Source organism: Lepisma saccharinum, chromosome 22 (assembly GCF_977018435.1).
Source record: "Lepisma saccharinum chromosome 22, izLepSacc3.1, whole genome shotgun sequence".
NCBI lineage: Eukaryota > Metazoa > Arthropoda > Insecta > Zygentoma > Lepismatidae > Lepisma > Lepisma saccharinum.
Window position 1 is genome coordinate 11,181,028 of NC_139250.1, and position 26,312 is coordinate 11,207,339.

The following is a 26,312-nucleotide window of genomic DNA, read 5'->3' on the forward strand; positions in this document are numbered from 1 at the left end:
ACTCCGAAATTGCAGGTTTTTACTTACGTGGGCCATATTCTGAGATCAGATATCTCCGTTATTTGTGCTTTCCTCACGCAGGAACTACTTTTATATTACGTAAAACATTCAAATCTGTCGATTAAGAAAAATCAAATACAATCGACGTAATTCTCGAAGAAGTACAGTGGGTCAACGGCCCCCACTTTTGCTTGTGTCTTAAAATGCCACCATGAGGGTTATATTTCATTATCCGCCCATGGTGATACAGCTAGGAGAATGTTTGATTTGGGAACTCGCGTAATAGGTTCGAGTCCTGACTCGAACACCAGTTCGGTATCTTTGACACAACTCGAGAGGAAACCGACTGGGCTCCACGTGGACTTGACACACGGTTGTCAGAAGAAAACTGATCTTTCGGAACTTTCTTTGAAGTAATGTGGCGTTCGAATCAGGACTCAAACTTTACATGCATTTATCTGTGCGGGGGTGCAACATCTTGTTGAAAGATGATAGATTAAGAATGTTTTTTTAAACCGTGCCACCACAAATTCAAACAAGAAATCAATAGTTTGATCTGATGCCCTTTGGTCAACCATATCCCTTTATCCAGCGCTGATCCTATCGCCATAAATTTCTTACGCCAGATACCGTGGCGGAGTGGCTTGCACACCGCGCTAAGGCGTCAGAGGTCCAGGGTACGAATCCTGCAATATTTTGTGAGTGTCTATATCATTACTCATCCTCATCGTCGCGATTGGTAGAAAAGCGACGCTTAATAACACTGATCAAATCAAGTCGCGAATTTCTTACGCCATTGATGAATATTGTGATGTGACGGTAGCGGTTTTTCATACTTTTATTCTGTGGTTTCACTCAGTCTTCGCAGCAGATTTGATTTCAATAAATGCGATGCGCTATCCGTTCCATGGAAAAAATTTTCTCACTCCGCTGGGAATACATGAAGCACAAAAAGACGACAGAAATTGAAAAGAGTCTGTATTCTGTAAAAGAAAATCAATTGATGACAAACGTTGTGCTTTTTACGATTTTTAATAATTGTTTAAATACTTTGTGGACATCCTGTATTATTCTTTTAGCGAGGACCTCCATCATACAGTGTTCGTTGCATTTATTTTAATGATCCCGCCTGTATCAATTTCAATTTGGAAAGCTGACGTGCGACCAGAATTATAATTCTACAGGGTGTCTCAACGGTCACTATATATTTTGAAAAATAATTGGAATTATGAAAAACATGTTTAAGATACGAAAATGCATTTACTTAAAAATATATGCCGCAAGAAATTAGTGTTCCACATGGCAACCCCCGTGTGCCAAAATATGAAAGTTATGTCGATTAACCTTTCCATGCGTTGCAAGGTCTCTTCATCATTGAATGACACTTGAATCAGTGGTATAGGTCTGAAGTGGATAATTTAACAATTGAACAAAATTTGATACAAACCAATTAACGTTTTCTACATACACAACTTTGCACTAAAGATACATATCTTTATGGCAGCATAGTGATAAAAGTAGGATATAATGTCACAGAAATAATGGCTTTTGATACACCCTGTATTTCAGAATTCAGAGTCCCTCCCTCCTCCATCCAAAATTATTGTCTGGCGATCTTCATTTGTTCGACTATTTATCGCCTAGCTAGAGACTGATATATGGTCACATGGTAGCTATAGGTCTGGTGATCGGGCAGGCCATTCAACTGGCCCACGTCGACCAATCGATGCCCAGGAAATTGTTCATCCAGGTATTGACGCACCTAGACGCCATAATGGGGAGGCGCTCCATCGTTGAAAAAAACTGAAATGTACCATCTTCCGACATCAGAGCTGACAGTATCTGTTCCTGTAGCATCCCCAGGTATCGTTCCGCATTTAAATTTTCTTGAATGAAAAAAGGACCGATTATCCGTGTTGCCATATGCCTGTCCACACCATAATTTTGCCTTCACCGGTCATTTTGGAGGGATCTGCCTATGCGGGGTTGTCATGCGACAAATAGAGCATGTTTTGCCTATTCAACTCCCCATTTACGTAGAAGTTCGCTTCATCGGAATGGAGTATCTGCACAGCGACGTTTGGATTTAGCCGAAATTGCGCGATAGACCACTCGCAAAACTGCACGCGGCAATCTGGATCGTCCTCGGAGAGATGTTGCTGCATTTGCACCTTATTCGGATTCCACTTGTGCCTCTGTAGCACCCTGTACATTGAACTGTGACTCATAGCACATTGCATTGCTATACGACGTGTGTTTCGCTGCGGTGACGTCGAGAAGAAGACAAACACTGCCGTAGTTTGTGTTTCATCCGTGACTGTCCGCGGTCGTCCACTCTACGCGGTCTGTCTAATACCGTGCCCGTCTCCTCGAATTTGGTTAATAACTGTGCCACTGCAACATGTGACACAGGGTGACGTTCTGGATGACGCAGGTTGAAATCGGCAGCCACTGCACGGGCACTTCTGCCACTCCACAGTTTGACGATCTGGATGCGTTCCTCAGTTGTTAACGGCACTGCAACACACAGGTAACCATCACTTTCAGTTGCCAATAACTTTTCACCAAAAGAAGTTACATGAAATCTGATTTCAGATTTGACATCCTGACGAGATTCTAGCCTATGGTCATGTATCACATGACCCACGTATCATTTTAAATAAAAAATGTTGAATTCAAGATGGCGGAACCAAGATGGCGGCCGTCCCCGTGACCTACTCCAAAAAGGTGTCCCCCTAGACCTATTTTGTATCGCCCATATCAAATTCCATGAAAATACATCACTGCGGATTTTACAAGGGGTGGTAAGGGACTTCTGATACACCCTGTACATTTATGGCATATCAATTCTCGGTAAATATGCATATTGGAATATTGACAGCGCGTTGAGTGGTTCACGATCTCGCTGCCAAAGGACCCGGGTTCTTGTCCCGACCTTTGTGAATGCCCGTTCATCAATTAAATATAATAATTCATTTTCATCGTTACGATTAGCTAAAAGTGGAAGAAAAGTGACGTAAAATAAGAACACAGTGAGGCTGTGGAAAATACATGCCAAATAAATGAACGCCTGGAAAGCTTTGGATCAATAGGTATCATGGGGAAATCCCTTCCCCATTCGTCCAGGAAACATAAGCAAAGGACGATAAATTGATTAGCCGCATCTGTCCACAGACGTTATTTCTTTGGTTTCCTTGGTTTGGACGAAATGGGCTCTGCTTTGGTCTTCACGACTAGCGATATTCTCTCTCTTCTTTCATTACCTCTTTCTGTCTTTCTACCTGTTTCTCTCTCTCTCTCTCTCTTTTCTGTCTTCCGTGTTTCTCTCTTACTAGCTTATCCCTCTCTCCCTATGCTTATCTCTCTTTTCTCTCTTTCTGCGTGTTCATATCTCTTTCTCTCACTCACTCACTTTTCTTTCATCCCCTGTTCCTCTCCTTCTACCTATTTATCTCTTTCTCTCACACTCTCTTTTCATCCATCCTCTTATTCTTTCTTACTCTCTTTTCCTCTTTCTACTGTTTTATTTCTTTTTCTAGGCTTGAAACTTTCTTCCCATGCTTACCGCTCTCTTCTTCCTTCCCATGTTTCTCTCTTTGTAGCTGCGTCGTCGCCTTGTAATCAAGGGGTCCCGGGTTCGATTCCCGTTGGAGGCACATAGTGGTTTGGATCTCACTTTAAAGTGTAGGCCCAGTCCCGATTAACCTTACTGTGCATAAAGTGGACTTAAAACACCAAATCAATCCAATCCAATCTCGTTGTAGCTGCTTTTCTATCTCTCTCTCTCGCTTTTCTTTCATCTGCTGTTTCGGGGTGTAAGGGGTGCTCCTTCCACGTAGTGCACCCAATAGTCAACCTCACTTCCACGTAGTACACCCTGGACTGCAGACTAACGAGGCTCTGGCGACTGGCCCAAATTTTGTTTGTGTTGTCCTTATATGTGCTGAGTGCTCCTTTACAGCCTCAGCTTTTAACGAAAGTCAGAAGATTTTAATATTTTATGATTTTAGTTCTGCAACGTTAGAGTTGTTATTTGTAACGATAAGGGGCTGGACCCCGTATAATGTGACGGGTTCAAAATAGCCTTAGTGCTGACAGACCCAAAATTTTAAATTCAAATCAAATCAAATCATCCGCTGTTTCCCTCTCTCTCTCTCTCTCTCTCTACTGTTTATATCTTTCTTCTTTCTTTCTGTTTCTCTCTCTTTAGTGCTTATCTCTTTCTCCCCTTTTCTTTCTTCCCCTGTTTCTCTTTCTAGTTGCTTTTCTCTCTCTCTCTTTCTTTCAATCCCCGTTTCTCCTGTTTATCTATTTCTCTCACTTTTCTTTCATATCCTGTTTCTCTCTCTAACTTTTCTTTCATCCCCTGTTTCGCTCTCTCACTTTTCTTTCATTCCGTTTCTCTCTCTCTCTTTCTTTCTACTGTATCTCTTTTCCTACTGTTTATCTCTCTTCTTTCTAGCTGCTTATCTCTTTCTCTCCCTCTTTTCTTTCTTCATGCTTATCTCTCTATTTTCTTTCTTCCCTTTTTCTCTCTTTCTAGCTGCTTTTCTCTCTCTTTTTCTTTCATTCCCCGTTTTAGATAATTTCTCTCTCTCACTTTTCTTTCATACCCTGTCTCTCTTTCTTTCTACTGTTTATCTCTCTTCTTTCTCCCCATGCTTATCTCTCTCTCTTTTCTTTCTTGCCCTGTTTCTCTTTCTAACTGCTTCTCTCTCTCTCTCTTTTGTTTCATACCCCGTTTCTCCTTCTGTTTACCTATTTCTCTCACTTTTCTTTCATCCCCTGTTTCTCTCTCTCTCTATCTACTGTTTATCTCTTTTTTACCTGTTTGTATCTCTTCTTTCTTTCTGTTTCTGAGATAGAGAGGCGATAGCTCTTAATACAGTCCCTAGTTTTATTTCTTACGACCTTTGGCAGCTTTCAGCTTCGTTTACCTATGTCGCCTTTACTCACCAAGCAGAATACCCAGAAATAAACGTGCAAGGGTGAAACAAACGAAAGTAGACCCGGTAATTAAACTTAATGACCTTCCTCGCAGATGAGGTGGGGAGAGTTGTTCAGGAGCTCGTAAACCCAGCTGGACCTCGGCTCCTGTGTGGACTGTGGCCAAGAGTGTTGTGACGACGAATGCCAGAAAGCAAGAGAGTGGTTTGACGAATGCTGAAAAGTAAGGACAGTAAAGTAAACTGCATAAAACAACAAGGAATAGAAAATACTCAAAGTTCCATGTATACTAATGTACAGAGTGATCACAAAATGGGCGTACCCCCTTCATTTTCGACAATACGGTGTTTATGGTGGAATGCTTAATATGGACACATACCTGATGGTTTAAGAGTCCAGAACATTGGTATGAAGACCGACATTTTCGTAGCACAGCCGAAATCTGCGCCATACAATTTTGGTCCTTTTATTATAATTAATATTCATAAGCGATCTGTCGGACTGTCTCGTTAACTCTGAAAATTGCTAACAATGTTAATAAACATATCCTCAACAATGACGACCGTGTAGCAGGCCTACTACAAAAAGAGCTGGATAATCTACTTCATTGGTGTGAAATTAATAACATGAATAACAATATTAGCGAATGTAAAATTAGATCATTCACTCCTAGCAAGTCATATCCAATATTCATGTACCATTTCAGATGTGAAAGTACAAAGCAGTGGCGTCTCGTCCCTTGGTGCTTCCGGGGCTTAGCCCCTAAAGAAAAACTGACGTATTGACGTAATTATCAATCACCATAACGCATAACTATCACACAGTCTTTTAAAAGGCGATTTTTACCCACGTAAATTCATCGTCTGTTGCAATGGATACGACAGCGCTCCTAGCGGCATTGATGTCAATTCTTTCCGGGGCACGTCGCAAAGGAAGGCGTGGCCTACACCCACCAACGCTACAGTGAAGGTCACATGCTAGCAGAGAGAGGAGGGAAGAGTGCAATGGATTTGAGTGCTGATTCGGGGCTAGCTCCGTTGCGTCGCGTCGATCTCGCGTGTTGTACTGTAGTGTTGTGGTGGCTTTCATTCGCTATGTTTGAGTGAGTTTGGCAGGGTTGATGTTCGAACACAAATTGATGAAGGACATAGGCTGTCAGTTACAAGACACAATTAATTTGTCCGGAAAAATAGGCATATATTAAATAGAATTATCGATTGCTTAAAATTCTGTGGTCGACATGAACTTGCTCTACGAGGACATAATGAATGAGAACAATCTTTAAACAGAGGTATCTTCCCAGATTTATTATCCCTTCATAGAAGAGGGAAAACTAAAGAGGGAACTTCGTGTTCTTTATTGTAGTGAAGAGTTTAAAAACATAAACTCTATCAGTATATTGCATTCATTTTTTATTTAAAATTATTTAGAGGGTACCTTTTCAGAAACAGTAAAAATGACAAACATAGTTTTAATAACTCCAGTGGCAACAGCTGAATCTGAATTATGTTTCAGTACATTGAAGCGTATTAAAACCTGCTAAAGAAATGCAATGGGACAAGATAGACTAAATGCCTTGGCACTTGCTTACAATAGAGAAAGAATACATTTCAAACCTAGAGGGCTTCAACGAAAAAGTAATAACAAAATTTGCTGAGCAGAAGAACAGGAGTCAACGTTCGTAGAAAGGTATGTTTCACAACAATACCTGTTTCTTTTGTAATCATGTGAATTGTCATTATATTTTAAATTCTTTAAAAAAATAAGTCCAGTTTTGTAGTTTAGAAGAAGATAAATACCCGTTTTTTTGTAATTCATGTAATTTGTCATTACATTTTAAATTCTTTCAAAAAAATAAGTAAGTTCAGTTTTGTAGTCTAGAAGAAAAAAATACCTATTTTTTGTAATTCATGTGAATTGTCATTATAGTACCGGGCGTCCGAGAAGTCTTTGTATGAAAACAAAAATTAACTGTATCCGCTATATGCAACATAGACATGAAAAAATAGTACCAAAATGTTCGGAAACTATTCAAGTTTTTTTTGTTTCAGATTTCTGTACCGTTGCAGTAGTGTAGCAGTGCCAGTGTCCAGCAAACCGGAAATGTACACAAATCAGAAAAAGGCTGAGTGTGTCCTGTGGTTTCACGAGAGCAGGTCACAAAAAACAGTGCAGAGACAGTTTCAAACATCGTGCGTATCTAGGGTAAAAAGCCCCCTCATGAGGTGAGGAAGTCGACCATGGGCAACCCGAAGGTGAACGTTTGGTGCGCGCTGCTGCATGACAGAATAATCGAACCATTCTTTTTCTGTGAGGACACCGTAACATCTGCAGTGTATCTCGACATGTTGCAATTGTTTGCTGTTCCTCAATTGCTAGAATACCACCCAGATGTTATCTTTCAACAAGACGGTGCACCGCCACATTGGAGTCTGGAGGTTCGTTCCTACCTTGAACAGACATTTCCTGGAAAATGGATTGGTCGAGATGGACCGACGGCGTGGCCTGAACGATCTCCAGACATAACCCCTTTAGATTTTTTCTATGGAGTTATGTGAAAGACAATGTCTACAGAACTCCTGCATCCGATCTTGCAACTCTGCAACAACGGATAACCCAAGTCATCACATCAATCCCTCCTTTGATGTTGGCTAATGCATGGCGAAAAGTTGAATTTCGACTAGATGTACTCCGTGCTACCAAGGGTGCTCACGTGGAGATTTATTGATTTCTTTCCTATTACCAATAAAACTTGAATAGTTTCCGAACATTTTGGTACCATTTTTTCATGTCTATGTTGCATATAGCAGATACAGTTAATTTTTGTTTTCATACAAAGACTTCTCGGACACCCGGTATTTTAAATTGTTTAAAAAATAAGCCCCGGCCAAATTTGAGGCCACGAGACGCCACTGGTACAAAGAGAGAAAGACTACCGTTACTAAACGCTGGGTCACTTTCAAATAAACATTAAGCTTCCCGGTGGAGGCACATGGCACAGTGGTTCGGATCCCACTTTAAACTGTAGGTCCAGTCACGGTTAGCCTTTCTGTGTATAAAGTGGACTTAAAACAACAAATAAAACATAAAAGTCATAGGGATCTAGGATTTATAATGAGGGTGGCCCTCTGGACTCATCACTGGTGCATAACTGTGATCCTCAGAACAAGACACTCAACGGATAACTCAACGAATAATTTGTGCAGTGTGCCTACACCAAGAATCAAACAACGTTGTAGCCTTGTAATCAGAGGGTCCCAGGTTCTATCTCGGCCATAAAGTATATAAAGTATCTGTAGATAAAGTGGACTTATAACTTTTTGCAAGTAATGCATGTGGGGTGTCAGGGGTGACCCTTTCTGAAGATACCAAAATGTCAAACCTCCTTTCCATTTAGTACACCCAGGGCTGCATTTTGCAGGCGAACGAGGGTGTGGCGTCTGGACTCAAAGCCAGTATAATACTCTGTGGGGTTCTTGATATATCATCCATGTATGTTTGTGATTGTCCCTTCATCTGTCTCATCACTATTCATCCTCATCTCCGCGATTAACCAATAAGCCGAGTAAAATAGAGCAAATCAATCAATCAAAATAAAGTAATGTATGCAGTTTTTCACATTTTTGTTTTCCATAATATAGCCGGACCCCGGGTTCGAATCCCGCTCGGGCATGGTTGTTTGTAAATGTCCATTCATCATTTCATCCCTCATCTTCATCTTCGCAAATTAGCCAAGAGGCACAAAACGCGAAGTAAAATATAGCAAATCAATCAATCATAATAGATATAAAATAGTTGAAGTTACATTTTCGACTCTATATACATTCAAGACGAAAGAGATTTGTGTAGAAGCATGACATGGGTTTAAAATTTCAACACATTTCGCTTAGCCATAGAGGTACGCATTTCCAGCCAGACTTCTTTAGTTGTTGGAATCAGCAGGGGTTACGAGGAAGTCTATATATTGTTTACGTTAGTTGAGTTTATGCTCGTATCTCTGCCAGTTATGTTACCCACTCCTGCCTTTTAAAAGCAGGAGAAAGAGGGAAGATATCATTTCAAAAGCATCATGTAGAATTCTTGAAGACGTGCGTTTCCGACTAGAAACACTCCAAGCCGGCAGATGGCGGGGCGGTCGTGTATAATATCTGTCAGAGCACGTTGAGCCGTCTAGTCCTAAAACCTGAAGCTTTACGCTTCTGCTGTATGCGTATGGTGTCTTTCCATGCAGGGAGTGCCTCGTAATATCTTTGAATGCTGGAAAAAGGGACTGGCAAAGCGAAAGCTGGGAGGATTTTCTCTGCATTTTGATGCGGACGTGTCTTGTGGCGATGTTATTTGAATCCTGTGCTTATTTTTATTTTATTCGACCTGTTTACGTGCCTCTGTTCTAATCTCGAAAACTGCTGCGCTTTTCAAGTATTTTATTTAATACCACCTTTATCTTCAGCGAACTGCTTTAAGCTGTGTTTTTTTATCTTATTTCATCTAATTTTTCTACGCAGACGCAGTTTACAGAAGGCAGCACTGTGCGAGAATAAAAACTTCCATCATTACGTTACATATTGTCGCAAACCACATTCCCAGCTTTTGTAGTTTATACACTGTAACTGTTCTTTATCAGGGAAAGATTTTATGACGATGTTGTATATAATTCTAGAAATTCTCCACGTTGGATACCCGGTGGAAGCCAGGGTGCGAAATCCTGGGGGGACAAGGGGATTTCCCCCCACCAACAATCTTGGCTTAAAATATCCCCCATCAAGAATTCAGGGGGGGGAGAGTGTTTGTTATAAAAACAAAAGGCGAGCTATTGTTTTTTACTTCAAATATACTTTACTAAGAATAGTATCGAAAACGCACACAAAGTATTGTATTGTGAGTGTTGCACACTTTCTCATTGGGCCTCCCCGATGGTGCAGTGGTAGCGTCGTCGCCTTGTAATCAAGGGGTCCTGGGATCGATACCCTGAGGAGGCACATAGTGGTTTGGATCCCTCTTTAAACTGTAGGTCCAGTCCCGATTAGCCTTACCGTGCACAAAGTGAACTTAAAACACCAAATCAATCAATCAATCAACCAATAACAAATGTTATATTGATATAATATATTCATAATAAAGGTAAATAACAATGCAGTACAAAAATAACTATGAAATCTAAACAAAAACTTAAAACATAATCAAAATATTTCAACTATTTTGTCATTTATCGACATATTTAACCAGTCAGTAAAGGAATTAGTTTGCTACTTTTTAAATATCTGATATATATATAAGAGTATATGTATCGGCGCCCACCCAGCGTCGAATAACATGGGTACCTGGGGGAAACCCTGGGGGGTAAAGGCGGTCAGGGGCGTGATGCTGATCACATCACCCCCACTCACGACCGGATCAAGAAAGTATGGGGCGTTACCCCCACACCCCCTATACGCCTTCATGGCGTGGTGCTATGCACAGGGGAACACTTTACCTTTACTTTACTTTAATTATTATTATAAATATGTATTATATGTATAAATATTTATATATTTGTGTATATATGTGTGTGTGTGTCTGTAGATTAAGATCTTCCTCCCCCCCTACCGATCTACAGTGATTTCGCACCCTGGTGGAAGTACATAGTGATTCGTATTCCATTTTAAACTGTAGATCCAGTCCTGATTAGTCCATCTGTGCAAGAAGTGTACTTAAAACGAAAACGTAAACAAACAAATTGTGGAAATTCTCCATGCTGTCATTTGACTGGGCAGGAGGGTGGCTAGCGTCCAGCTTTACGAACCCGGTAGTCACGTCGCTAATGGCAAATGGTAATACATAGAGTATAAAGTTAAGAGAAGTACAGTTGGAAGCAAAAGTTAATAGTACTCAGGCCAAGGAAATATACTAAAAAGAAACAATGTGATGACTAGTTGCTTTATTAGGCACAGTAAATCACATGCATGTTTTTGCTTATACTCTATTCTGTGAGGCAAGACCGCGCACTGCTTTGCTCCATCCACTCGCCGTCTCCTCTTCTTTACCGTTATGCGCGACCTTGTTGCTCCACAGATTCCCCAAGATAGAGTGTAGTGGACTGTTGTGTGTATAGTGGTTGCAGAAAAATGAATATCGTGTATAATATATTTCTCAGAAGATAATAGTTAACATCATTCTTTATTCTTTTCAGCTTTCTTGAGAAGTGGTTTCATGAACTTCAGTGAGCATTGAAGAGCCATGGTGAGTATTACAAAACATATTGTTGTGTGTGTGTACATGTTCACGAAATCCACTATTTTCGATCGAGAGGACCCATTATTCAAATTAATTAGGAATCAATTACCGAATGTACACTCTGTTCAGATAAAGTGGCACATTCTGCAACTGATAAACCTTATATAATGTGACACTCTATGTAAACAGGAGTGTACATTATCCAGATCCACTAGAGTCAATATTATCCCAATCAATTAGGTCTGAGGGGCCTCCCCGATGGGGCAGTGGTCACCTTGTAATCAATGGGTCCCGGGCTCGATACCCGGTGGAGGCACATAGTTGTGCGGATCCCACTTTAAACTGTAGGTTCACTCCCGATTAGCCATACTGCACATAAAGTGGACTTGAAACACAAATTCAATCAATCAGATCTTATCATGATCTTCATGGAGCGAATCCGTTTGGAGATGGGCCTACCTTGGGTAGGCATTAGGGTAGCGCTATCGCCTTGTACTACAAAGGTCCCGGGTTCGGTCCCATGGTGGAGACACATTTCACCGTGGTTCGGATCTCACTTCAATCTGTAGGTCCAGTCCTGATAAGTCGATCTGGACATAAAGTGGACGTAAAACAAAGTTTGACCTCCTTACCCCCAGTCCGAGCTATCTGTTCAGATGCCTGATATCTCGGTCACCTGTGAAGAACAAATATAGTGTAAATATTTACTTTTTCACCACTTCTTACATTATCATTGAGATATTTGTGGACCTACTGATATTGTGGGTCTGCTCAGGTAAATCCTTTTCAGCAGTGATGTATACTGAGTCCAAGGTCTGGGCTATCACTATGTCACGTGGTCCTAGGCCAACTCATAGGAAATCAGGTTGCCAACTCATAGGAAATCAGGTTGCCAACTCATAGGAAATCAGGTTGCCAACTCATAGGAAATCAGGTTGCCAACTCATAGGAAATCAGGTTGCCAACTCATAGGAAATCAGGTTGTCAACTCATAGGAAATCAGGTTGTCAACTCATAGGAAATCAGGTTGCCAACTCATAGGAAATCAGGTTGCCAACTCATAGGAAATCAGGTTGCCAACTCATAGGAAATCAGGTTGCCAACTCATAAGAAATCAGGTTGCCAACTCCAGAATCAGCATCATCATCTCACTGATATGAATAATATTATTTGCAATTTATGATCGATTTTTCTCCTGTATTTTATTCTCTAGGCTTCAGGCTTCGCAGATAGCCTAGCTAGCCTGGAATATACGCTCCTGCTTCTCAGCATGGACGCTTGGTGTTTGCCTTATCATCCATTTCGTTTGAATCAGTTTCCAAATTCAAGTACTTGGAAGTAATACTAACAAATGAAAATGATATTAAATAGGGAATAAAAAGCAGGCTTAATTCAGGAAAGGCATATTACTTTTCTCTTCATGCACTTTTATCTTCTCGTATAATATCGAATAAACTAAAAGTTAAAATGTACGAAACAGTAATTTTCCCTGTAGTATTATATAGATGCGAAACTTGGTCCTTTACATTGAAAGAGGAACATAGATTAAGAGTATTTGAAAATAAAATCCTTTAAAAATATTTGGATTTAAAATGGTTGAGGAAACAGGCGAGTGGAGTAGGTTACATAATTTAGAAGTACATAATTTGTATTCATGTCCAAATATTATTAGAATGATTAAATCAAGAAGACTTAGGTGGGCAGGCCATGTGGCACGAATGAGAGGAAAGAAAAATACAGGATTCTTGTTGGGAGACCTGATGGTAAGAGACCTGTAGGAAGACCAAGACGAAGATGGAGCGATAACGTTGCGATGGACCTAAAGGAAATCTGCAAGGATGGAAAAGTTTGGATTGATCTTGCCCAGGATAGGGACAGATGGAAGGTTTGTGTTGCTGCAGCCATAACCTTCGGGTTTGAGAAGGCTAGAGAGTTAGTCCATTTCGTCATTCATCCTCATCGTAGCGATTAACCTAGCGTCTTACACCGACTAAAAATAGAAACATATCTGCTAATGTCTGTGTTTTTTCTCAGAACATACAACGTTTTAACATTGTACTTTAGCAAATAAGTTATTTACTACCGCGTTGCATGTTGCAAAAACACTGATATCACTCACAATTTCCGTCACAGACTAGTTTTTACGCGTGTCTGACATAATCGGCAATAAAGCAGTATGGGGTATGCATATTTTTGTTCTTAACTTCTCTTATCAGCATGTGACGTCACGTGCATTGATAGGTACTTTATGAAGCGTAAGAGGTAGGCTAATTATGTCCAAGACATGTTTTGTTAATGCTGTGACGTTGGTCATGAGCGATTACGTATCACGTGGCTGTTTTTGAATTACATTTGCTTCTCGGAGAAGATACATTGTTTGCAAATTTGATGCTGAAAGAACAGACGTTGTGGAAACTCAATGTATTGCCTCAAGGTTTCGGCACCAGCTGGTGAGGAAATCGTGCGTGTTTTCTACCTGCAATTTCAGGGCATTATTTTGTTTCCTGCCCAGGTTTTAAACAGGTGTGTATATATTCCAAGTTAAGCTAGGATAAGCAAGCAATTACAGAATTGAAACAGCACCGTCCAGCGGCATATGAACGGTGGGTGCAATGGTGGAGTGGCATACATAAATATTACCAGGCAAACTTACTTATTCTCTTGTATAGACGCATAGAGTGCTTCAATAATTGAAGCAAGGTGCTGACAACCTATTTACCAGCAGAAATTTATTCCTCAAAAACACGTAGGATTCAAGAGGAAAATTAATGAAAATAGGCATGTTCAATTTACCAAACAATATTATGCATCCCACTGTACATTATGTACCTTTCATTGGGGGAGGAGCTAAGGTACCACTCTAAATTCATGAATCGAAATTGTACCCCTATAAATTTGTCTGACATGGGCAATTTAGAAATGCAAAATTTGGCGATAGAAACATTCCGCTTCAAGCAGAAAACTAGTGACACTCCCGCTGTTTTTCAAGTACTTCCATTAGCAACTATTCATTTGTTTTTCAACTTCAATGGCACACTTTCAATACAGCGAGTTTCGTGTAAGAAACAATGAGCAATAAAACTTTAGAGTAAAAAATAAAAGGTGTAGGTAATCGTCAGCAAGCTAATACCTAGGTATATTGTCGTCCCACGTTGTCCATGAAGTAACAGCACAATATTTCTCAAGTCCGGAAGCGATTTTTTTTTCCAGTCAACTTGTGAATGCGGGTTCATTTCTTGCTCTTTGATTGGCTGTTGGAAAGTTACGGTGCTCTGATTGTGAAAATATCTTATTTCCTATTTTCAGCGCAAATTTCCTGCTTTCTAATCTAACCTAACCTAACGTACAACGCAAATAAGATATTCTCACAATCAGAGCACCGTAACTTTCCAACAGTCAATCAGAGAGCAAGAAATGAACCCGCATTCACAAGTTGACTGGAAAAAGAAAAAGCGCAGCCCGGAAAGGGCAGAAATTGATTTGGGAATTACCTCCTCTTTTTTAACTGTCGCGAAATCAAACAGCATGAGCGCCAAGAGTCGCGGGTTCGAATCCTGGCCTGGCCTGGATGTTTGTTTGTGTCCATTCATCAATTTCATCATGTCATAACTCATCTCCATCTTCGTAAATTAGCCCAAAAGTGGCAGAAAAAGCGAAGTAAAATAAAGCAAATCAAACAGTATGAAGTTTGATTCTATGATTCAGCCGGGGTATCTCTCTGGAGGCACATCCAGCACCTAACATGAAAATTAGTTCATAACCTAACAACGTACGCATTTTTAGAATTGTAATTGTGAAAATAATGCGTATTAGTTAGGAGGGGATACCTTTGGTGCTATCAGCATGTTTTAGTAACAGATTTTCACAATGTGTTAGGAGCTGGATGTGCCTAAGGACAGATTCACTCAGCTGTTAGCGGAACTGTCTAAACCAAGAGCCTTGTGTTCGAAGCTTGCAAAGTCATTTAACTGCATTTTTATATACAATGCTTTAACGATACTTACAGAAAGAGAGTGGGGTTTCCTGTATCCACACAGGAAATAACTAAAACAATTCCTTTACCTTCCGCGTTCTAGGCAGTTAGTCATTTAGATGTAATACCGTGTTGTGACGTCACAGCGCCGAGCTGTCCAAAAACCCCTCAAAATTCCGATAATGCATCTACCTGTCTCTCAAACCGCGATCAAACCTGGGCAGGAAGGCGACGTAAAAATAACCAAATAACTAGGTAACTGAAACTGATGGTGTTATGTAGCCAAGCGATACTCGTCGATGCAGACCGTCCCCCACGCTGGGCGCTCGCTAGCGCCAATGCGGCAGTGGTCTGTACTACTTGCGTTCGCGTTCTTCTCTCAGACCCAGCGATGCCAACCCTAGCATAATGGTGCTAAACCTAGCATAATTTAACCATCTTTGGCACCTAGCACCCTGTGTTTGGCATAACAGCCAAATCTAGCATAATCTTAGTCTGTGGCATAATCAGCAACCGTCGGTAGATATTGACCACAAAGGAAAGTGCTCTGAAGTAGTAAAAATAAAAGTAACTGCACATCTCTATTTCAGGAAGTGGACATATTTCCAACAAAAGAGAGTAAACCCGACCAGGGATCCCGTCCCTCACCAAGGCCTTGCATCTCTTCCACGTCTTCCTGCCATAAAATCGTGGAGGAGGGTTTTGGCGGCCCACCCTCAAAATTGTGTCGTTTCTCAGCACCGACACAAGGGGTGCCATTTGCGGTGCCTGTATTTTTGCGAAGAATGTTTAGTAGAAAGTTGGATTGACAAGTAAAGCTCATGTTCCGCCCTCCTTTGTCGGCAAATTTTGACCATCTTTGTCTTCAGCTTGTGTTCGGTTCGGTCGGCATCTTACCATTTCGGAAGCCGTCTCCCGCGGCGAAAAAATCGTTGTTCCTTTGTATGATTTTAATTCTTCGTGCGTGCGTCTTTCAGTGTGTTTTTGAGCGTGTGTTTGAGTGTATATGTGAGTGTTTTTTCCTGCTTTTTTTTTTTTTTTTTTTTTTTTTGTAAAATATATATTTGGAACAATTTTGAAAAATGCGTACTAATAGCAAAAGAAGTAACTGTGAAACTCCCGAAAAGAAAAAAGAGACCGTGCAGATTTAAACCAGTAATGGGAGTCGTATGCTCAGAAATATAGAAAGGAGTGGGAAAGAGGCGGTTTTTATTTGTTCGTTTGGCGAATGCCTTTTCTTCTTTCCTTCCTTTCTTTTTTTTTCTTCTTTTGAAATAATGTTAGTTTACATAGAAATGCATTGTATGAGCATTTGTTGGAGGTGGAAATTGATTAATACGTTCTTCCATATAACGCAAAAAATGCAGTAATATATGAAAGATATTTGTGAATTATACCATAGATTATACACCGCCCCCTCCTGCCCCCCCCCCCCCGGCAGTAATTGAAAGGTAACGATGCTTATACTGTGTCATGTCATCTTCCCTCTCCCCATCTGCTAGAAAAAATATGTGAAGAATTTTTTCAAATTGACTGAGCCACATGCCCTAGTTCGACCCTTGGTAAGATATGGACATGTATAATTATGTTTTTATTCCATCCCATAATCCATAGACCATTTCATCAGTTCTTCATCCACCCTCATTTTCTCTCCCAGAGAGACCCTAAGGCAAAAAAGCGACTTAAAATAAATAGGTCTTAGGGTGGGATACAATATAACATCTGAAAATAGTAGTAAAATATATTGTTAATAATAATAAAATAATAATTAATAATAATAATAATAATAATACTGCCCTAGCACAATTGGGTGGCGTTCTAGCATAATTTCACAGTTCGAACAGCACTTTTCTTAGCTGAGGGGTTGGCAACGCTGCTCAGACCTGTCAGTGTCAGTTTGTGAAGTGGTCTCGGTGCGTACAGGATTGTGCTTGCTGCTGAATCGTTCTCTGTGGGTAATGGTGCAATTTCTTCCTGAATCCATCGTTTTTGGATTCTTTCCTTGGTCAAGTGCGAACGATCGAATGTTCCTTCAGTGCCTTATTGTGCGTTTTCTTTGTTTCGGGAACGACTGAATAGCGTGGACTCGGAAGACCCTCGTTTGTGTTTTCGTGACTATCACGAATTAGAAACTTCAGAAATGTAAGAACGGTACTTTTTCAGATTGAAATCTACGTTTGTCCTTGCTCTACGTACTGGAGTGTTCATGAGAAAAGTCCTATATTAGGACTATATGCAAATCAAAGGCTTGCCGTTTCGGAGAACGTAAGTAATTTGTCAATATTTCTTGATTTTAGGTTTGATTACTCTTGCGTGTATATGCATTTATTTTTGTATTTGTTTTGTACTATTTATGGATTTCGTGATGTACAAAGCACATTTTGATAAGATTGGGGTACATTTTCGTAACTCTGGTTTGATTGTAATATATTAACTGGCACAAAGTTTTATATAAATATCCAATGGTGTGCGTAAAGGAAGTTGGGGTTTAAAAACCGCTGTTATTTTATCCAGCGTTCCTAAAGAGAGAAACGTGAGATGGATGAAAAAAATGGTAAAATAAACCCAACTAACAAAAAAATAACCCAATCATTATAGTAACTAGAAATTTGTTTTCGGAAGGAGGGTATCAAAGTTGATCGATTTTTATTTGAAAATTACATGTGTATATGATTATGAAATGAGAATTTCCGGGAAAGGGTCGCAAGTCAGGAATTCTGGACCCTCGCTGGTTTCGCCTACTGCAATTTCCTACGTTACCGAGGACATGGAACTCGTATATACGTATATTGGCAAGGTTTGATTTAAAATCATTTTTATGCACACATGGACTAGAGTTAGACGAGTGGTTTTCAATCTTCGTGAGACTGCGGCCCGGCAAATTTTTTTTCTAAACGTCTATGCCCTGATGGTATTAATTTTATTCATAAATACCTTTCCAGTGTTTTAAACTTTATAGATTATTGTTATGTACTCTTGAAATTAAATAAGTAAAATATGGCATAATCATCAAGGGCAATAGTTCGATTACGTCTATGAATGCTGACACAAATATGTTAGTAGGTTTAGTTAGGTGTCAGCCACTGGATCTGATGAAATCTTGTAGTTTTCCCAGGCCAACATTTAATCTCTCGCGGCCTGGTATAATTGACGCCAGGGCCCAGTACACGCGACTAAATGGTTTATTAAAGTGATTAAAAGCAAAATTTGCCAAAACTTGAATAATCCTAACTTCTGCGCTACTGGATAGCTGCTAGGCTTGCGATTTCAGCAGGCAGCTCACGGACCCTTACATTAGTCCAGTACGTAAATCGTCCGTAACTGGTTATACGCTGAGAACATATATGCAGGCACCAGTGTCCAAGCAAAGCCGCCCATCACTTCCTACACTTGTGGAACGAGTGTGTGAGCGGCGAAAGGTCACGGACCGGTCTGCATGGCCTACGGGTTCGAACCCTCTTCCCCCATTTATTTCTAAGTGGCCCAGTCATTCCCTAACATTGTGGGTTTGCATATAGATGTAAGGAATGTATACTGGTAGAGATCCAGAGATGGACTTTATCGTACCCCCCCCCTCCAAAACATACCTTTCTGCCTCATGGGGAAGCCAATCGGAGTGTGGTGTTGATGGCATCGCCCGTACTTAATACAAGGAGTGCATTTCAACGATGTAAAATCCACTTTAAACTCCGGGTGTAAACTCCACCATGTAATCGCACCCGTGTCATATTTAACCTTCAGGAAGCAAAGAAAGGAGTTTTCCTAATCAAGACTTGTCTCGCCTTATCTTTGAATGATAAGCCCAAAATGAAGTTACCCCTGCGAAACAAATGTGTAGCTTTACACTCCATGAAGAGCAATTAGAATCCTCATGGGCGTGTACTTAATGGTATCGCCTGCTTTGAAGCAATTTGAAAAGGAAAAATGTTCAGTCGAACATGTCAGAACCGCATTATGAGCAGACTCTTCGTGCGTTGCAATGGTTACTGAATGTTAACAAGCTTTTGGTTTCGTTTTCTTCCACGAGTTATAAATTAGTTTTAACGGTGCGATAACTTCCGTGTAATTAGTGTTTATATCAAATTTTGCTAACGTTCCTTTCCTTTCGTTCAAGGATATCTTTGGAACTTAACATGGATTGGGTTTATTCTGCTGTGCTAATTTTTTATTACTTTTTATATAATTACAGTCATAGGCAAGGGCGTACGCAAAGGGAGCACTTACCCCCTCCCCCCGAGATATCTTGGAAAATTTTAATTGAATGGTGAAATTGTAGCGATATTTCATTACAAATAATATGGTTTTCTATGCAAGTTACAGCAATTAATTGCCATGTTCAACAAGATAACAAGAGAACGTTTTCACCAGAAACATTAGAATCATGTTGACTGCCAGGCAGGGTGCGAAATCCTGTGGGGGCAGGGGGAATCCCCCCATCAGCAATCTTGGCCTCAAAAATTCTCCCACCAAAAATTTCCCCGGGGGAAGAGTTTTTATTATAACAAAATATAAGCAATTAGTTTTGACTTGTGTACTTTAATAGGGATAATATCGAAAACGTAGAAAATAATGCTTTTGTGAGTGTTGACTGCTTTCTCTTTGTTTGTCAAGATATAATTATTTCATTATCATATCTACACCAATAGCAATATGGACACAAGAACACTAAAACAAGAATGCAAGTCAAATAAAATTATAAATTCTATTTGATTTACTATAATATAGATCAAAAACTAAACAAAAGCTTATACATAATAAAACAATTTCAACTATTTTGTATTTTATCATCTTTAACCAGTTAGTAAAGGAATTAGTTTGCTATTTTTTGAAAAATATGTTATATATTTAAAAGTAACAAATTAATTTCGTTGTGTATTTAATGTTTTTAATATTTACTAATTGTATTTTATAGTTAATAACATTATCATTGCCCATATCATATATAATATTTGTGTGTGTAGATTAAGACGTGCGGGACGGAAAATTTTTGGTCGGGACGGGATTTGGAAGTTAATTTTTAATAATCCCGATGTTCGTGACTGAAATAATTCGTCATTCGCCGTCAAGATAAGGTAATTTTCGGGATGGGAAATTTTTAATTTCTGGAAATTGGTCGTATTTGTGAGTATCCCTTCATAAATTTCATTCTGGGGTGTAAATATTGCAGGCCAACGAGGCTCTGGTGGCCTCCCCGATGGCGCAGTGGTAGCGTCGTCGCATAGTAATCAAGGGGTCCCGGGTTCGATACCCGGTGGAGGCACATGGTGGTTCGGATTCCACTTTAAACTGCAGGTCCAGTCCCGGTTAGCCTTACTGTGCATAAAGTGGACTTAAAAACACTGAATCAACCAACCAACGAGGCTCAGGCGTATAATCTCCGCACGGCTGTGTTGTCATTCTGTCTGCTGAGTGCCCCTTTACAGCCTCAGCTTTTACTAGATAACGGTATTTTAGTCTTCAAACAGTATAGTTTTGGATCGTCTTGAGCAATGAATGAATGAATGAATTAGTTTTAAAAATTGAATAGGGAAGTTGTTAACTATATATATTTTTTTGTTAGAGGTCTGTCAATATTGTTTTAGTTAAGAGGTATATCCCCGTATTGTGTGACGGGCCAATATAGCCTAGCTTATATGCTGAAGTGCCCATAATATGAAAATCAATCAAATGTGAAGTAAAATAAACCAAATCAGGATTTTTTAGTGAGGGGCCAGAGATACACACACACACACACACCCCTACAGAGTGGTGGCTATTTTGGGGGAACTTGGGGCAGTTACGACTTTTTTGCCACCATACTATGACCTCTTAATGCTTGTCTACCAAGAGAAAACAACTGTCCTTGCCCCCTCCCCTTCCCCAGTTTTGGCACCCAATCGCCGATACTAGTCAGAAGTATTAGGATTGTTCCGAGTTTCGCAAATTAAAAATGTTTTCAAATTTCCTTTATTTTCTTATACCAGAACCATTGAATAACACGATAATTCTGTGTTCAATTTACAAATATATTATTTATCTAAATTACACGCTTTAGCAATTATTATTACTATAAGGAATTCTGAATGTGAAACCCATAGCCCACTACGAAAGATCGTAGCGGGCTATGTTTAACCAACAAAAGAAATGGAGAGAGATATTTTCACCTGATAGCCAGTAGCGGCTAAAACTGTAGTACACAAGTTTGTTTTAAGTCCACTTTTATGCACAGATAGACTTATTGGGACTGGACATACAGTTTAAAGTAGGATCCGAACCATTATGTGCCTTCACAGGATCTGGGTAGACAAAGTTTAGCATTAAGAGGCAGGCCACAGTGCAGGAGCAAAAGTGGAAATAGTTGCCCCCTATGCCCCTCCATTCGCCGCCACTGCTGGTAGCCTTGCATCAATGATTATAAAACTACCCAAGACTGCAGGCGTCTGGAGACTGCCTCTTTACACGAGAAAAACATTAATTTCTGCAAGGACAAAATTGAAATTGTTACTAGTTTGAAAAATCGTCGGTTATTTTGGTAGCATTTTATAGGGTTCACATTTAAAAATGTGATGGCTCGAGGAGGACAATGGCCCCCATGGCCCCTCCCCTGGTTACGGGTCTTAAATCAATCCCTCAATCAAGTATGAGTTAACATTGTTGTCATAGTGGCTGCGAGACTCCCTGCCGACAATCTGGCGCCAAACCTTCCAGGTTGGCAACAGTGACCTCCAGTTTCGGTCGGTGTTATGCGTTGTCAACCAGAAGAAAAGGGCACGAGCACGTTCACACTTCTCTTGCCACCGAACATGGTCGATGATGAATTTGCAGTGGCCTTCGTCCGTCGAGGAAAGCTCGCTTCCTTTTATCAGTAAAGGGAAAACCGCGAAGGTTATGCGAGATGGTATCAGCCGCGCGGTTCTTGTCGAGTCAAAAATTTCCTTCGTGATTTAAAACATTGTAAGAAAGGAGTGCGACATCTTTGTTGTTGCGTTATTTCCTTCATGCACTGCGGCGCCTTCACGCTCAAGTGACGTCAGTCGAGGGATAAAAAGTGTGAAGTCCCCAGCGTCGACGACGCACCCCAGGAGCAAATGAATGATGTTCTGGGCAGTGCTTAAAAGCTTTAAATGTGCGTAAGTGAACAGTGAAGTATCCACATAACCAGGGGATGATGCGTTTTGGGGTGGAAATAAATTTGGATAAAGTACACACACACAGAGGGTGGGATAAAATTCGCTTTCCCCCCATTTCATTTCTTTGGGGGGGGTCGTATTTTATCCCACCCTGTGCAAATGCATTACACATGCACACACACGTGTGTGTGTGTGTATAATATATATATTGTGGAACGATTCAAGGTCACAGTAACGATCCCGTAGTTTAAGTAATTGAAACCAGTGAACGCGTCAATATATATATATATATATCCCTTTACTGGAAGTATGTGTCTGACAGACACGCATGGTTTTTCTTTTCGTTGTGCTGGCAACCCTGTATGTTTCTGTGAAGCTAGCTCCTCAATATCTTCATAATTTTTTTTTCTTACTTTGGTGGTGTGATTCATTGTTGTCGGTCGCGCTTGTGTGTTAGCTGATAAGAGCTTTTTGGAACCTACCGTGTCTCAGAGGCACATACTTCCAATAACGTAAGTTTTTTTGCGTGTCCCGTGGACACATACTTCCAGTAGTGTAGTTTTCTTGATGTTGATGATTAGAACTTACTTATAATGGAGGAAGGACCTTCTACATCTAGGAAAAGAAAACTACGCGATGTAACGAAAGTGGGTGAACCCAATTTTTGCGCCAAGGTTTTAAAAATGTGGGAAGAAGTGGAGGAAGAAGACGGGCTAGAAGAGGAGATGGAAGATCTATTTTCTGAAGATGATTCTGATGTGGACCACACGTTCTTTCCTGAGACATATGGTTCCTCCACTGATGATGAAGATTGTCGTAATTTTGAATCTAGTATTTCGTCAGTAAGTTGCAGGTCAAATAAAGAGAAAGACGTTCCGGCTTTCTTTCTAGGTAAGAAAGGATATTCTTGGGAATCTAAAGAACCAACAAAGACTAGACATGTTCCTCGTCAAAATATAATTCCAGGCGTGACAAAGATTGTTAGAAATTTAGGTGAAAATCCTCAAATGGAAGATATTTGGTCTCTAATTTTTGATGACGACATTATTGATCATATTGTGTTGTGGACAAATGTAAAATTAGAGAAAACAAGAATTAAAGTCCAAGAGCATCAAAAGAGCAATTACAGACCAACTGATAAGTGTGAAATAAAGGCATTTTAGCTCTTTTTATGCTTACATCATTTTGTAAGTCTAGACATGAGGATATGGTTTCCCTCTTTTCTACTGATTCTATGGGTAGACCCATATTTAGATCAGCTATGTCAGTGAAGCGTTTCCAAATTTTATTACTGTGCCTCCGATTTGACGACCCTGAAACGAGAGAAACACGGAAGGAGACCAACAAAGTTGCAGCCATTTCAGACATCTCCAAATTCACGCATAATTGCCAAAAATATTTTCTTTAGGAGAAAATGTTTGCATCGATGAAATGCTTGTACCATTTCGTGGTAAATGCAGCTTCAAGGTTTACATGCCCAAGAAACCAGCTAAATATGGTATTAAAGTTCTTTGTCTAGGAGATGCCCTCATGTCGTATTTCTACAATGCCTACATTTATTGTGGTAAAGGATCTGATGGAGTAGGACTAAGCAATGAGGAGAAGAAGCTTAGTATTCCAACACAATCAGTTGTTCGCTTAGTGCAACCGATAGTGAACAGTAACCGAAACGTAACTGCTGACAAATTGTTTTGCTCTTTAGAACTAGTGAAAGAACTTGAAAACCGAGGACTAACATATGTGGGAACTGTTAGAAAAAATAAACCAGAAATCCCCCAGGAATTCTTTTCCTTCTGGTAACAGAGAAGTTGAGTCTTGTCTTTATGGCTTTAAAGAAAACGTCACGCTATTGTCATTTGTCCCCCCAAAAAAGAAAGCTGTAATTTTAGTATCCAGTATGCATCACATGAAAGAATTGGATGAAGAGACAGGGAAACCAGAAATTATTGCGTTTTATAATAGCACTAAAGGGGGTGTGGATGCGCTGGATCAAAAGTGGGCCAATTATTCTTCTAATAGAAAATGTAAATGATGGCCTTTAGCAATATTTTTCACGTTAGTAAATATAAGTACAGTAAATAGCTGCATTCTGTACTTATGTTTTATAAACATCCCAAGTGTTTCCAGATACAGATTTGTGAAAGAACTAGCCATGAACCTCATCTTGAAAGGAGGTTGAAGGTTCATAATTTGAGGAGTGAGCTGAAGAAAACAATCGAGGATGTTCTGGGGAAGAAAACGCTGTACAATGATGACGAGCAACATTTAGAAAAAAGTGACAAAATGGAATGCAAAAGGAAATGTAGCCTTTGTCCTTATCAGAAGAATAGGAACACAGCATATAAGTGCGTCAAATGTGACAAACCAGTATGTCTCGAATGTTCCAGGAAAGTGTGCGTGATGCGTTTGGTTGACAGGAGCACGTAATTTTCAAAGTTACTCAGTACTTTCAAGAAAACTTTTGTTCACAAAAAAAATGTATTTCATTTCAAGTGTGTGAAAATTTCATTTTCATAAAAAAAGAAAAGTTTTTCTCATTAATAGTTATTTTTTCTTACGTAGCACTTGCGTTGTGTATGTATTTTGAAATAAATTTTATAATATTAGATTATAAGAATAACTCTATGTAATACTTTGCCAAGGAAACCAAAGTTTCGGCGTTCCGTGTCTGTCAGACACATACATCCAATTATGTAATAAAAAATCATTCTTCCTGTTAAGGGATATATATATATATATATATATATATATATATATATATATACAGGGGATGGACAAAAATACGGAAACACCTGGTATAAAACAGGTAGCCATTTCAAACACGATTTGAGTCTGAATGGTAGGTGGCGCTGTGGTCACTGGCACTTCCTGCGAGGTATACACCCTGGCCAACCTAACAGATGGGCCAGTTACAGTTCAGCGACCGGTCCGTGCAGGTTATCGTGAATCATGTCTGAGCTGACAGTTTCAAAGAGGGCAAATTGTGGGTGCGCGTATGGTGGGAGCTTTCGTGACGAAAATAGCAGAAATGTTTGGTGTATCAAGAGGCACAGTCTCGAAGATCATCACTGCCTACGAGACTTCCGGAAAAACCGCATCAGCGAAGCACCAGCGTGGATGCAAGTGTGTGTTGCGTGACAGAGACAGACGCACATTGGGTAGGATTGTGACCAAGCAGAATATCACCACGGCTCTAAAAGTCACTGCTGAGCTGAATACAGTGCTTACAAACCTTAGTAGCGTCAAAACAGTCAGAAGATAACTAACTGTACAAGCAGGGTATTCATGGCAGATCTGCAATTTCCAAACCACTCGTGACTGTTGACCATTCTGCTAGACGGAGACAGTGGTGCAACGCCCATAAAACTGGATAATGGAGCAGTGGAAGACTGTAATCTGGTCGGATGAGTCATCATTTATATTGTTTCCAACTGCTGGCCGAGTGTACGTGTGGAGAACGCCAGCACAAGCGTACGACACAGACTGTCTGTTACCGAGAGTGAAGCATGGCGGTGGTTCAGTGATGATTTGGGCAGCCATCTCCTGGTATTCTGCCGGACCGATCATCACCCTGCATGGACATGCCACTGCCAGGGACTACGTAACCATTTTGAGTGACCAGCTGCATCCCATGGTGCAAACTTTGTTCCCAGATGGTGATGCCGTGTTTCAAGATGACAGAACCCCTGTTCATACAGCTCACATCATCCAGGACTGGTTTGATGAGCACGAAGATGAAGTGTCACATCTGCCATGGCCTCCACAATCGCCAGACCTGAATATTATTGAGCCCCTGTGGTCGGTTTTGGAGATCAAGTTGCGAGCCCGCTACCCACCACCATAGTCTGTACAACAACTTGCAAATGCTTTGGAGGAAGAATGGTACAACATCCCTTTGACAACCATACGCGACATGTCCATTCCACGTCGACTGCAGGCAGTTCTGCATGCCAAAGGTTGCCCTACTCGATATTAATAAAGGTAATGTGCATTTCTGCAGGTGTTTCCATATTTTTGTCCATCCCCTGTGTATGTAATATATATATATATATATATATATATATATATAT

The 26,312-nt window shown here is 40.2% G+C and overlaps 1 protein-coding gene across 2 annotated transcripts in view; it reads left to right on the plus strand.

Moving 5' to 3' along the window:
- The window catches only part of Src64B (Tyrosine-protein kinase Src64B), a 151,354-nt gene that overhangs the window by 2,996 nt on the left and 122,046 nt on the right, over window positions 1-26,312 (plus strand). Inside the window, exon 2 of one of the 2 annotated variants that reach the window (XM_083143950.1) lies at window positions 11,117-11,166. The gene's annotated coding sequence lies outside the window, so the exon portion shown is untranslated. Of the gene's footprint in view, window positions 1-11,116; window positions 11,167-17,040; window positions 17,399-26,312 lie in introns of those variants that run through there. The other variant, XM_083143951.1, reaches the window with a different exon arrangement.